Source organism: Centruroides sculpturatus, unplaced genomic scaffold (assembly GCF_000671375.1).
Source record: "Centruroides sculpturatus isolate CEXI.00-Female unplaced genomic scaffold, Cexi_2.0 scaffold93, whole genome shotgun sequence".
NCBI classification, from domain to species: Eukaryota; Metazoa; Arthropoda; class Arachnida; order Scorpiones; family Buthidae; genus Centruroides; species Centruroides sculpturatus.
This window is the reverse complement of record NW_019384297.1, coordinates 728,734-742,167: the sequence shown is the minus strand read 5'-3', so window position 1 is coordinate 742,167 and position 13,434 is coordinate 728,734. Positions and strand designations below refer to the sequence as shown.

Sequence of the window (13,434 nt, the reverse complement as noted above, 5' to 3'; positions counted from 1 at the left end):
TAGGAAAAAAAGCATTAACTTTGTTCATATTTTCTCTATTATTCTATTTTCATTTGATATCAAGTATTTTTCTAATACAAATTTTATTATTATTGTTTTGTAGAAAAATTGCTAAAATATTTTTTATTATTATTATGAATAAATATTAAATATTTTATCTTAAAATGGTTGATAGAGTAACACGAAAATTTTATGGTTACGAAACATTTAATTCCTTTGAAAATTAAGGCTTTATGCTCTTCTGAGCTTGTCGTTTATCATCAGTTTATATAATGAAGTGATTTTAAATGTTTAAGAATTTCATTTACTCGAAATTTCACTTATGACAAAGCACAGATTAATATTAAGAGAGATGTAGGCCCAGATAGAAGAGGCCAGCAAGGTATTTGACACAAGCCCTGAGATAAAGAAGCCCCAAAATTTAATCTTTTATGTTAAAATCACGATATGAAAGTAACATAAATTAAAGTTTATTTTAATAAATGATATAAAAATCTATTTAAGATTTATTTAATTTATTTTATTCATATATTTTTATGGTTTTTGGACGGGTGTGATCCATATATTTGCGACTGATCCGTGTCCCATTTCACTTCTCTCAAGCCCGGAGAGAACACGCACAAAAATAATCGTATAATATTCATCCCATATGAATAATCTCCCATAAAATTATTCCAAAAGTTATTACGTTCGATTATAGCATTGGGAGGATTACACTAGATTTTGAACTTAACCTCCAGATTTAAGTTCGAATATTTGGAATGAGCATAGATAAAATGAAGAGGTTCAATAAACTTATTGTCATTCACAGTGTTCTCAAATTAAAAACGGATCGAACTGACCCATAAGAATAGAAGGACGAGTAGCACTTCCGACTTCTTATTATTTACTCATTAGGGAGTCTGTGAGATCCTTATAGACGGAAAAACAAATCCAACCATCCATAACGTTATTTAAATGCCAGCACCTGATGTGTAGACTGTCTCCCGGAAAACCGTCCTTATTTCCTGTTGAATGCACCGAACACAATGTAATGGTTTTGTACAAAGACAAAATTTATCATATTAAGAGAGAAACAGAAATCTATTTTTAGTTTTTTACTTAATTAAGCATAAATAAGCATTTCTAAGGGACAAATTTTCTCTTTTTTATTTTTCATCATCGAACAGTGACGTTCGCGGATGTATTTTTACGACATTTCTGTGTACAGAGTACAGCGTATTTTTACGTGTAATAATTTTTCTTTCTCCATTCGCGATCGATGTACTACGTCATCAACAGGCCATTTACCTGTTAGAGACACGTGTTTCTTTGCCTAGAAGCACATTAACCCTGACATGTATATATTTATAGAAAAAAAAATCGAGACCAGGAAAATATCTTCACGTGTGACGCTTCATCCCGCACGTGTGCTATATTTCGATCCACACACGAGCTTACTCGTCGATAACCGCAGAGCGATACAGCCATCTTAGCTTCCTGTAGGGTGACTAATCAGTAGGCACGTTGCAGGTCACGTGATGGCGAATGCACCGTCACTGGTTGCTTTTGATGGTTCTTCCATATATGGTGAACGAGACCCGGTTTTCTGATCTGTGGTGGAACTGTGAGTTTTGTCTGCGTTGACTGCTAGTTATCGTAGCATTGGAGGACGTTTTACCGACAAAAGGTGAGATCTGTACTCTTATTTAGTCTATTACACTTATCACGTAAGACAGGGTTAACGTTCGCGTAAGAAAATGCAAATGTTCAAATTATTACTATTATTACATAGAAATCATTCCACCGAATTTTTCCATTTGTGAAATGAATTTAAGTAAAAATTGATAAGTTTCATTCACGTGGATTATCATCCATCATCGATTTCGTTGTTTGGATCATTACTTATTAAATTAAAGAGTTCCTCGGTTTGTGTTCGTTTCATCTCCCTTTAGTGGAGGAGAAATTCATTTTCTCCAACACACTGCGGGCATTGTTGCAGTACAGACAGTATTAGATTGAATAACCCTGGGGGGATTTACAGTCTGGACCTTTTTTCTACAAAATATTTTTTAACTAATATCTGAAATTTTGGATTCTTCTTTTCAGTTTGATTCTGCGAGGAATTAAAAAATACTTGTTTTTTTTATTATTATTAGTGTAAGGATCGATCTTTTATAGCAAACATAATTTTTAAGTTAGGTTTTCCTTTCTTTGTCAAAGATGTTTAATTTAGCTTCATCGTCATTATTAAAGATGGTAATGTTTGTAGAGCAAATATTGATATGCAGTAGAATCATCTTTTGAGCTCGCCGTTCGGATCCATTCCTAACTGCAAATGGAAGATCCAGACCTACATTTTTTTTTTTGGGAAAAGAAGTTACGTTAATGTAGATACTTTAAAATGTCTCGAAATTCTATTCTATTTATTTGTAAAATTACTCGAAACTAAGAACCTAATTGTTTCTAGTAACCTAAATTTTAGAAACCGGAGACCTTTAAAAAGTGGATCACTTTTTAAATGATGTCTTACAATGATCCAAACTTTGAAAAGATCTATTCACTTTTGATTTTAAAAAATCGAATTTGAGTTTTTAATATAGGAAATTAGAACTAATATACTTTGGAATTATATTTTGATTTTTTTTTATTGAGGTCACACGATGAGCTTGTGCTACTCGTAACCTTCTTACATATCTGAACTAGATCAGGGTGTCTCGTCGTGGATGTCATTCCCGGTTTTATCTTCCTCATTAGATGGATTAAAGACGACATTTATTATATCCAGACGGTAAAATGACATCAGTCACAAGCCATTCCAAACAAAATTTTACAGCAGATAATTAGTCTCCTTCGATGATACATTTCTACTAATAAGATCTGCGTGGGTGGATGAAGAAAGGGTCTTTGTCCTATTAGTATCGATCCTGCTGTTCTGAGATTTTTAGCTTGCTGATTTAATTCTGAGGGAGGAAGTATAAAAATCAAATGTTTTGCATATTTGAATGATGCATTTTGTAATAATCTTTTTTGATTATCAATTCAGTTCCGATTTGAAAGGTAAACTTATTGAATATCGTTCCTTGAATTTATCAGCTGACATATTAAAAAAATTATTTTAATATTTATATTTAAATTTATTATTATTATTTGATCTGTTTTTAAAGATTGAATTATCATAAGTTGACTGAGAACTCTCAAGAGGCCAATAGTGGGTATTTTTTAGGGAATTTTTATTCTAAAAAAACACTGTTTCAAAGACTCCCTATCCAAACATTTTACGGATTATTTTTAACTTTAGTAAGCTTATAATGGGCAATGTTGTTAGTTTTTTATATAGGATAGAGAGAAGTGTAACCGTAAATCCAAATTTAGTGAGTTTCATCCCTTACACCACTAGTTACAATAATTTCTGAATTAATTGATGGAACTAGCATGTTATAGTCGTCTTTTTTGTACTTTCATAAAAACAGAGCTGATATTAAATTTATTCGGGTTTTGATATATAAGCTTATGTCTATACCCAATTTTAGAATGGAAAATCGATATGTTGCAGCAATAACTATACCAGCGGACAATGGTATGTCAATGACTCCTGAATTTTTAAATCTTTCTGGGCTGATTCTAATATATTTGATCGATGCGTGTTATTTTGAACACCAGCTCCGAAGGGATGTAGAATATTCTATAGTATGAAGTATTTTTCGATCAGTCGGATCGAACTTGATCGATCGAAGCCTTTAGGGTATACGGTCGGTTTTTTAAGAAACTCGTAACCTTATCTTAAAAATAGTTCTAATGGAATCATGATGTTCGGTGTTACATCCGGCAGGTGAATCGAACGGGGTCGGGACAGAAGTAGAATATCTTCTAGTTATCGAAGCGTGCAGAGGCCAATGATAATCAGTGGACTGTAACATCAACCGACTTGGCATCGAACACCTGCATCTTATAGTTGCCACTTGAAAACAATCCACGATAAGCATTAGCATGGAAAACGGCCAGAATGGATGTTTCCTTTTTTTATGCTCGAACCTAGACCTACATAAAACGGTCGTTTTAAAACCATCGGGTTTTTCAACTTGTTAAAAGAAACCAGTTTTGTAGCTGTGTTGACCTTTCCTTCTTTCTTCATATCCTCCTGACCGGTGTCGCCACAAATTTCTGAACCTGTCTGGTTCTTTCGCCCTTCATTATCATCTTCAAACATACATGCCTAGATTTATTGCTAAACTCCCTTTATATATCTGTGGTAAGCAAATTGATTATCCTTATTGTCTTCTATCGATGATCTTCAATTTAATATTATAGGAATCTTTCATCTGTTTATAATTATTATTAAGATTTTACAACAATTTAAATGTAATTTCTTTATAATAATCGAGAAAATAGTTATTTAATAAATTTTTGAATTAAACTAAATTAAAGTTTCCGTAAGCTAGTACGTACAGTACATGTTTAGTTTCCGTTTCCGTACAAAGAACAGTTAACGCGAATAAAAACAAACCTATTACGTACGAGTTATAAGATTCCATAAGCTAATCAACAGAATTGTTATCACTAAAAAAGGGTAGATACTTAAATTTTCTGGCTCCAGACTGCTGAGTAGACTATGACTCATATCTAGGCCTATCATAATTGTAGTGGCGATTGAGTAAATCGAAAGTACCACATCCAACCGTGTGTAGACATTCAATGGCGGGCCTACCTTTAATGACTCAGCATTGGGAGCAGATAAATTTGGGGGTGCATATAGATGAGTCAACCACGCCTGGCGGTGTCTTTTCAAACAGTTACTTCATATATATCCGCCAAGTTTTTGTCCAATTTTCGACAATATTCGCTTATAAACGAATGTAATTTTAGTTTAATAATTAAAACCTTTAATTCAATTCGGTGATTTAAAGTTTAATGGCGTAGAATGATGGTTTGTTATAAAATACGCTTTAATAATTATGTAAGAAACCGATCCGTTAACATCTGTAAACATTAGATTAGATTTACAAATAAGAAATCCTACTGTTATTTACTCATCCAAATAATTACAAATTCAAATAAATCTTTTCATGCAGAACTGTTTAAGGATTCTTTTCTATCTTTATATCTTTTGAATAATAGAAATTATACTATCTAATGGCAATACAATGTCTCAATTATAAATATATATTTAGCGAAATTTTATAATTTTACAAATCATTGCTTTCAAATGCAATTTTTAAAACCATACAAATCCTCAAAACTATTTTAAATTTATCAAAAGATTGCATTAAAATTTGCATAATAATAAATAAAACTTCTGTCTTGTTTGACACTTAAATAATTAAATATTATTTCTTTCTTTCAATAAGACAGAACCATTTTCCTCATTTTTCTTTACATCCATCTGTCTAAAATATCAATAAATCTATTTTTATTCCCATCCTTTACGTGAAGCGGTTTTGTCATCAGATTCTTCTATTAAAAAAAAATGCACTCGTTTACGAATTTCTTTTTAAAGTTTCATCAGTTATAAAGTAAACAAAATTAACAAAATTTTAACCTAATTAATTATGCATCAATGAAAGTTATGCTAAATTATCAGAGAACGTGGAAGACATTTCTTTTGCTACTTCCTAGATCAACGTTTTTAAAAATTTAAAACCACTTAACCTTTTTAGATATGAGCCACTTACATGTTTAAAAAGTATGCAAGTCATGATTTTCACAACTATATCTTATGAATAACAACTAATATTTAGATATTCCAAAATGTTTTCAGTTATTCATACAGGAACTTTTATCTTTTTCTGATTTGTAGACCACTGAAAGGTATATAACTTGAAGTATAAATTTGACTAGATTTATATTATTATTTTTAGGAAATTTTCTAATAAATCAAAGCAACCTATCCAGTTATGTTGTAATTGTCCAGTCATGCCAAAACACAGCGTGTTACCAAGAAAATTTGTGGCAAGGTGGACAAGCACAGATCTTGATTCGATCACTATTTTTTGATTTTGATTCGACCCTGGACACCATCCCGACATAATACTGTCATGTCCTATAATATACTAAATCTCTTATTTTTTCGATTTTTGTTATCAAAAATAATATTTATTCGAATGCATGTATCAAAGTTTAATTGATACGGAAAGAATATTGACATTGCTAAATAAACAGATTATATATACGAATGTGGTAAATAGTGATATTTTATACTTTTGCGCTTTTATTTATTGTAGAAAATTATTTTTTATAAACGTGTTGGTTATGGACCACTGTGTTCAAGATACGAAGTTCATCGGATCAGTTCGGTGAACTTTTTAATCCAAGTTAAGCATCGTATCATTAATCAATGATCCGATGACTTAAAGGTCATTGTCTTTCTTGATTTTTAATCTTTGTTTCTATATATTAAATATGATCATTACTGTATTTTACATAAATTACAAAAATCTTTACACTTAATTAATATTTAACCTCGTAATATTTTAATTTTCAAGTTAAAATTCTTATTCAAAATCTCCTTTCAAACAGGGAGAGAGGAGGGAATTTTACATCCGGAAAAGCGGCGGGGTAAAAGGCTAAACCTTAAAATTTGCATATGTTTAATATTGTTATATTTTAGGCAATATTTTTCCTGTTTATAGAAAGTTACGCGAAGCAATGAACTAAGAAAATTGTTGGACATTGACATTTACGGATGCGAAAAATAGTATATTCAGAATTTTTAACGTGTTTATCCGTTAGTAAACCGAAGAATGAAATACCATCGACTTTCGCTCATAAAACTTCTTTTTTGTTTTTTTTTTTGTCAACATTGGCGATAGTATTTTGACATTAGGGAATTTCCAATGTGGTTTACTGGAAAAGATCCATCTTCAGATAGCATTCCTTTATAGTGTACGCATTCCTGGATTGTGTCCAAGTGGCCATGGTTTAGTTTCTAGCAGACATCGTAAAAACTCGAGCAAATTGGCAGACAAAACAAATATTAGTATGACAGATGAAACACTTTGCAAACTCTCCAAGAATTTACATAGTTTTCGATGTATTTAACCTGCTATTTCCTATTCTCTTCTAGTCATATGCCTATTTTTATTATTAGGAATTAAATTAACGAATTTATCGTTAATTCGTATGAAAGTGATAAACTTTTCTCTTGATTTTTCAGCAAGAGTTCTAATATTTTTTAAAACACTTTTAATCATGATTTTACTTTAGTAAAAACACAAATATTTTTCGTGAAAGATTAATTATTCTGAACTTTTCTATTAAACTTTGAGCGAATAAATGTTTTTATTATTGGTCAAACTTATTATTCTTCATCTAGAATTTCTNTTAAATAAACACAGCAAAAATATAAATAAAAAATAGTTCATGCTAGAAAAAAAATAACCCAAGTTTATATTTATTTATGGAAATTCTCTCATTAATTACACGAAAAAAATAATGAGATACAAAGCATACAAATTAATTAAATAACAAAAACTAAAAAAAGTAATTATTCTATATGATGATAGATATTTTTGAGTAAAATTCAATCCATACTATATCATATTAACTTATAAAAAATGTAAAACACTGCGTATCGGGTTTTAAGCTATTAATAATTTGGCCACATCTCATAAAAATAAGTACACCAGCTTCCAGTTATCTTTTTCAAATATCTTTAAAAATAACCGATGTGAATGAAATTTACAAAAATTTCTTTAAAGCCAATAAAGAAGGGAAAAAAATTGCTCGTCTCAAGTAACATATTACCACTTAGTTTTAACAATCCTTGATGCTACATCAACGTTGTAGAATCCATTACTTCTGAAGCTTCATTAATATTTCATGAACTCCTTAGTACTGTATTAATGTTACCAATGCAATTAAGTTGTTTTAACATCAGCGTAACTTATTTATTTAGCTTTTTAAACAAGAAAAAATAAATAATTATAGTTTAAAAAGAGTAGCACAATCACTGAATTTGTATGCTAATCCAGATTTAAATTGAAAGTTATTTGGTAACGTTATTCTTTGAAAGAAATTCCGGTGCTTACCACAGCAAACACTCTAAAGCTATAGAAATGAAAGTGAAATGACATTTAAAAGGAAATTCGTGACAAAAAAACCGATCAAAACTGATTCAGTCCGCTTTGTTAAAATGCCAAAAGCATGAAAATAAACTCTTAAATATAACTAATTTTACTGTTATTGATGAATTCTGATATCCTTTTTGCGTTAATTAATAGTTTGTATTGTGTGTTTTTTTGTGTGTGTGAAGCAACAACAAAAAAAGAGGATTTGTGATAGGCATTTGGTAGTTGCAATCATTTCTAACTAACCAATTCCCTCTCGCAACATTGATACTTTCGGGTCAAATGGCCACATCCTGAGTATGATTCAATAAAGAACTTACATCCTTAGTAAAAACAATGTTAAGATTATATATATATTGATTTATATAAAATGTAATTCTTTATTGTTCAATTGTATTCGTTTCGTTGATGTTATTTCTTTGAGAAATTGTATGATAATTTTTAATTTCATTTTTTTTTTAAATCACGTCTTTCTTATATAAAATTAAAAATATATATTTCTAAATTATTATTATTATATTTTCATTTTTAGCTTTAATTTTTAAAGGAGTTGCTCAAAAATGAGTATTTTTGAAAGGGATAGAAACGTATTAAAAAAAAAAAAAAATTGAAATTAATTTCTTAAATAGGAATTTTTGTTGAAATTATTCTTGGAAAAAAATAACGAACAAATTTATAAATATGATAAGAAAATTTAAGGTTTCTAGATAAATAAAAAATCCGGATTATTCATATTATCTTCTTATGTACTTGGGAGGTATCTGTCTGTAAATACGCCTACGTGCATTCAGAAAAGGATATACTCAAATACACGGACTTGCCTATTAAGATATAAAAGATATACTTGTTTGTTTTCGAGATTATATCCCATTAATTCTAGGATAAATTATCCCATTTTTTTATTTAAAAAGTTTTTAAAAACAAAACTAAATTATTTCTTTTAAGAGCCTGAAGCATTCCGGAAACAGAAGTTATTATTGTAATAAATTGTTTTTAATGTAAATTTTGCAATTTTTCTTTTTTAACTTTTACGGATTATTTCAAATCCTTTTTTTTACATTAATTCTTCCATTAATTTTATGTTAAACCTATAATTTGTAACTGAAAAAAAAGGGCCGCGTTTTTATGTGCAATTAAAATAAATCCGAAAAAATAATTCGAAATTTATTACATTAAAAATAATAAATATATTTATTTGATTCTAAGATTTAATCTAAAGAAATATTCTAAAAAAACTCAATTGCAGTTCAATGAACTTCAAAAAAAAAACTTTTTTATTTTAAGTAATTATCATTTATGCTTTTGGCGAATTGATTTTCTTAAATTGTCATTTTAGATTTAAATATTTTGACATTTGACTTTTACATTTTTTAATAATTACAACAATTGTTCAGTTCATTATTAAGTTCTACCCTCTGAAACTATTAATAAAAATTTGTACGAAGCGATATATAATATATATATATCGGAAAATATACATTAAAAGTTTTCGAACTTTTTATAAATTCAGATCAAAACCTGAATTTCCAGATCAATTAAATATTTAAAGTGAAGTAAAACGTTCTTCATGATAAACAATCTGAAGTAATCCTGATCAACATGATCAGGTACATTCATTCATTATATATATACAGTTGAAAGAGGAGGAAGATCATATCGAAAAATTATCGTTTCTTATTACTTAATGTCTTTTTTTAAATATTGTTAATGAACACCTTTCATACAAAGAACTGAAGATTAATCTTAAAGTTTTTCTACTTACACAATACTACTTACACGTTCGAATTTAGAGGTCTCAGAAATCTGGGTAGTTTTAAAGATTTTATAATTGCAAAATTTAAAGTAATTTAATATTTTTAAATTCTAGGAAGACTTATTTAACTATAAACGTGTATTTTTATTAGGTTATTTAAATGTCTAAAAGAAATTATGATCTTTGGGATTCTATTGAATTTAGTTCGATTTCTTCTGGCTTTCAAGTGTACTTCTGTGGAATGTGATAATTCTACATTTTCTTCATGTAAACAATATTCGTGTTATCAGTGGAGAGTTATTGGATTTTCGAAGTGGCCAATTTGGCCCGTAACTGAGTATCCAACTATAAAGTTTATTTATGAAAGAATTACTTTGAAAAATATAGTAATTTTTTAAAAAATTAAACCGTNTTGAGTTAAAGGACTGAAGGCTATATCCTGTTTAAGAGGAAATATTGCGTTTTTGTCTCTATCACCTCGATAATTTTCTTATCGCCCCACTCTCACCTTCAGACTTGACTTGGATATCAAAGTTCATAATGATAGTTTCCATCGTTTCGACGTATTTATTAAAATATAACTTGTTTTACATTATTTAAAATAAGTCATAAACTTATATCCGTTAAGTTCTTTTTATCGCTGTTGTTTATCTGAATAATATACAATAAGTTTTTATCCTTTTAACAAAAAATATATATATTTTAAAATACAAAATCTTTTCATTGATCAATCATTTACAATTTTTTCATTTTACAAATTTCTTAGGGCTTATTCGTCTTCACGAAGTCTTTAAAGCATTTGAAGTAGGAACTAAAATCACCGTCTTCAAACACACCCCTGGGAAATCTTATAGAAAGCTATTGAAAGAAATCGAAAAATATGGTGACACAAATATCATTTTAGATGTTCCAACACAGGATATAGTAGAAGTTTTGAAAAATGTAAGTTCGTTGAACCATTGTCTACCTACAGCAGCAATAGGTTTTTATAAACTTCTTTTATGGTGTTAACAGATTTAACTTTAAACGAAATAAAATAATAATAGTTATTATGTAAAATATTTGACTAATGAAATGAAATTGGGAGTTTGAATTCAAAAATTCGTAAATACATTATCAAATCTGCAAATATCATTGGAAATCTTGCATCATCTAAAGTTATATATTTAGTACGTTATATTGCACATTATATAAAATATATGTATGTATGTATACTAATTTCAGATGATGCAACATTGTGTGCGCGTGTGTACTGTACAGTACTTACTCTATGTGTGTTTATATTATTATTTTAAGTTTAAATAATGATTTTAAAATATTTCTGAAAACAATTTCCATCAAATAAATAAGATTTAGTTTCTCAATTTAAACTTAATTCATACAGAAATATTTAGACGATTATTTTGGAGATAAAATCCAGCAGTTACCTGTCATATTTACAATCAACTGAAAGGAATGGAATTTGAATTGCCCTGTTTTGGTTCTTCCGTGCTATCATATCTAGGTCGGCAGACAATAGACGCACTAGCACATGTCCTATCGCGTTGTGGAGAACCTCTTGTTATTATATCGAGATAACTCGTTCCGATTATTTTATTCTTATCGTCACTACATCGAAATGAGAACTCGTGTAATGTAAGCTCGCGGAGAGCCAGATAAAATTTATAATAATTGAGCTTCTCATTACCAACCGATCTTAACTGTTAAGTATTATCTTGCTCAGTTTTTTTCTACATCTGAATTTTCGTATATTATAATGCGAAATTTGTCTGGTGAGAGATTTTAACAATGATGTAAGTCAGTATCTTGTACTGCGCTTAAAGAAAAAATAATTTGGTGTTTTTTTTTATTAATGCCGTATAATTTACTCGTGGTTATAGTTGACAAATTCTTTAGAGGAGGAGGGAAAGACAGTATTTGGCTTATCTACTTTCACATAGCGAGACAAACTAACCATATGGTGGGGTCATTCTGTGCATCAGTTCTATTTTAACTTGCTGTTGACGTGATTTATGTCTTAGAAGTTAAGATACATATACTTTTTTTGTTTTTTTATGAGCACTTTGATAATTTTGATGTATAAACAGTCGCGTAAATGTTTATAAAATACCACGATACTAATTTACATGTAGCCTTCGATGGCGCACGGCAAATCATCACGAATTTAAACATTCGTGTTAGATCTTTCTAAAAAGATTTTTACATGATCCAAACGCTAATTATGGGATTAGCTATTCATGAATTGCATTCAAGGTTATTTAAAGAATTGAAACATAGATCTAATTATTATTATATACAAGTTTAGGTATTTTACTTTGCATGAAGAATTAAGACGTAACGTTCTGCAGAACTGACAGACATCAAATCAATAATCCTGTCGACTGTCGAATTGAGTTTTGTGAATAGAGTTAATGTAAAATGGAAATATTCTCATCATAGAAAGCAACACGAGCGGAAAGGTAGAGTTGAATGGACGAGCTACCATGCTTAATTTAAAAAAAAAAACATATATATATTTTTTCTTTTTTTTTACAAAGAAGCAGCTGTATGTGGAAACTTTAAGATAAAGATCGTAAAGGTATAAAAGGGACAGTTGGTACTTCTAAATTAATACAAAAATCTTTGCGTTGTAATTAGCGTGTCCACATTTGCGTGTTTAGTCGTGGTTTCGTTACACGCCAATTGTGGAGTACTAGGTTCTTCTATCTTCGATCTTTTTCTTTTCATCAGGTATTCATTCGTCCATGTTTGGTTGTGGTTATAAGGTTACGGTTCACATAGCTATACATTTACGCTTGAAAGTGTTTTAAGTAGCGAATAAAGTTTAAATTTTTCTTTTAGAAAAATCAGTGTTTTATCTTTTTGATGAAAACTAAAAGAAAATTTTGTCACTGAAATTAAAGAATTGACAAATAGACAAAATACTTTTTTTGGATTTATTTTACCAATTGTAAATTTAGTCATATGTGTGTGTGAAATATTTTTTACATTGGAAATGAATAAATATAACTACTGTACTTCAACAAATTAAAAAATAAATTTAAATTAAGGAATTTATCATTATAATCAAATTTTCTTTTTTCGCTTTGTCATATTTTATTTCTTATATAGAAAAACTTAATTTAGGTGGCACACCCAAATGGCACAACTGAATGCATTAGTAGTCATGCCTTAAAAATTAAACTGCACATTTGTGTTTGTATGCTATCAGTATTTTGTAATTGAGGAAAAATATTTTGTTAAACTAATTTTCTTACTTTCATTAAAAAAGTTTTATTATAGTTAGAAAACTCCTGTTTTTAACGTAATTTCTCTAAAGAAGAGGGAGAAAAGAAAGAGAAAACATTCCTTATTTTACATTAATTACACTTTTTCTTGTAAGCTAGTCAGGATAAAAACATTTTCAATTGTTTTTAAAATTCTTTTGAGCTATAAATAAAGGTAAATTGAGTTAAAGGACTGAAGGCTATATCCTGTTTAAGAGGAAATATTGCGTTTTTGTCTCTATCACCTCGATAATTTTCTTATCGCCCCACTCTCACCTTCAGACTTGACTTGGATATCAAAGTTCATAATGATAGTTTCCATCGTTTCGACGTATTTATTAAAATATAACTTGTTTTACATTATTTAAAA

The 13,434-nt window shown here is 29.1% G+C and overlaps 1 protein-coding gene across 1 annotated transcript in view; it reads left to right on the top strand.

Annotated features, from left to right (window-relative positions):
- Positions 1-1,737: 1,737 nt before the first annotated feature.
- LOC111625996 overlaps positions 1,738-13,434 on the top strand; it is a 111,669-nt gene continuing 99,972 nt past the window's right edge. Inside the window, exon 1 of the mRNA XM_023369301.1 lies at positions 1,738-4,231. The gene's annotated coding sequence lies outside the window, so the exon portion shown is untranslated. The remainder of the gene's footprint in view (positions 4,232-13,434) is intronic.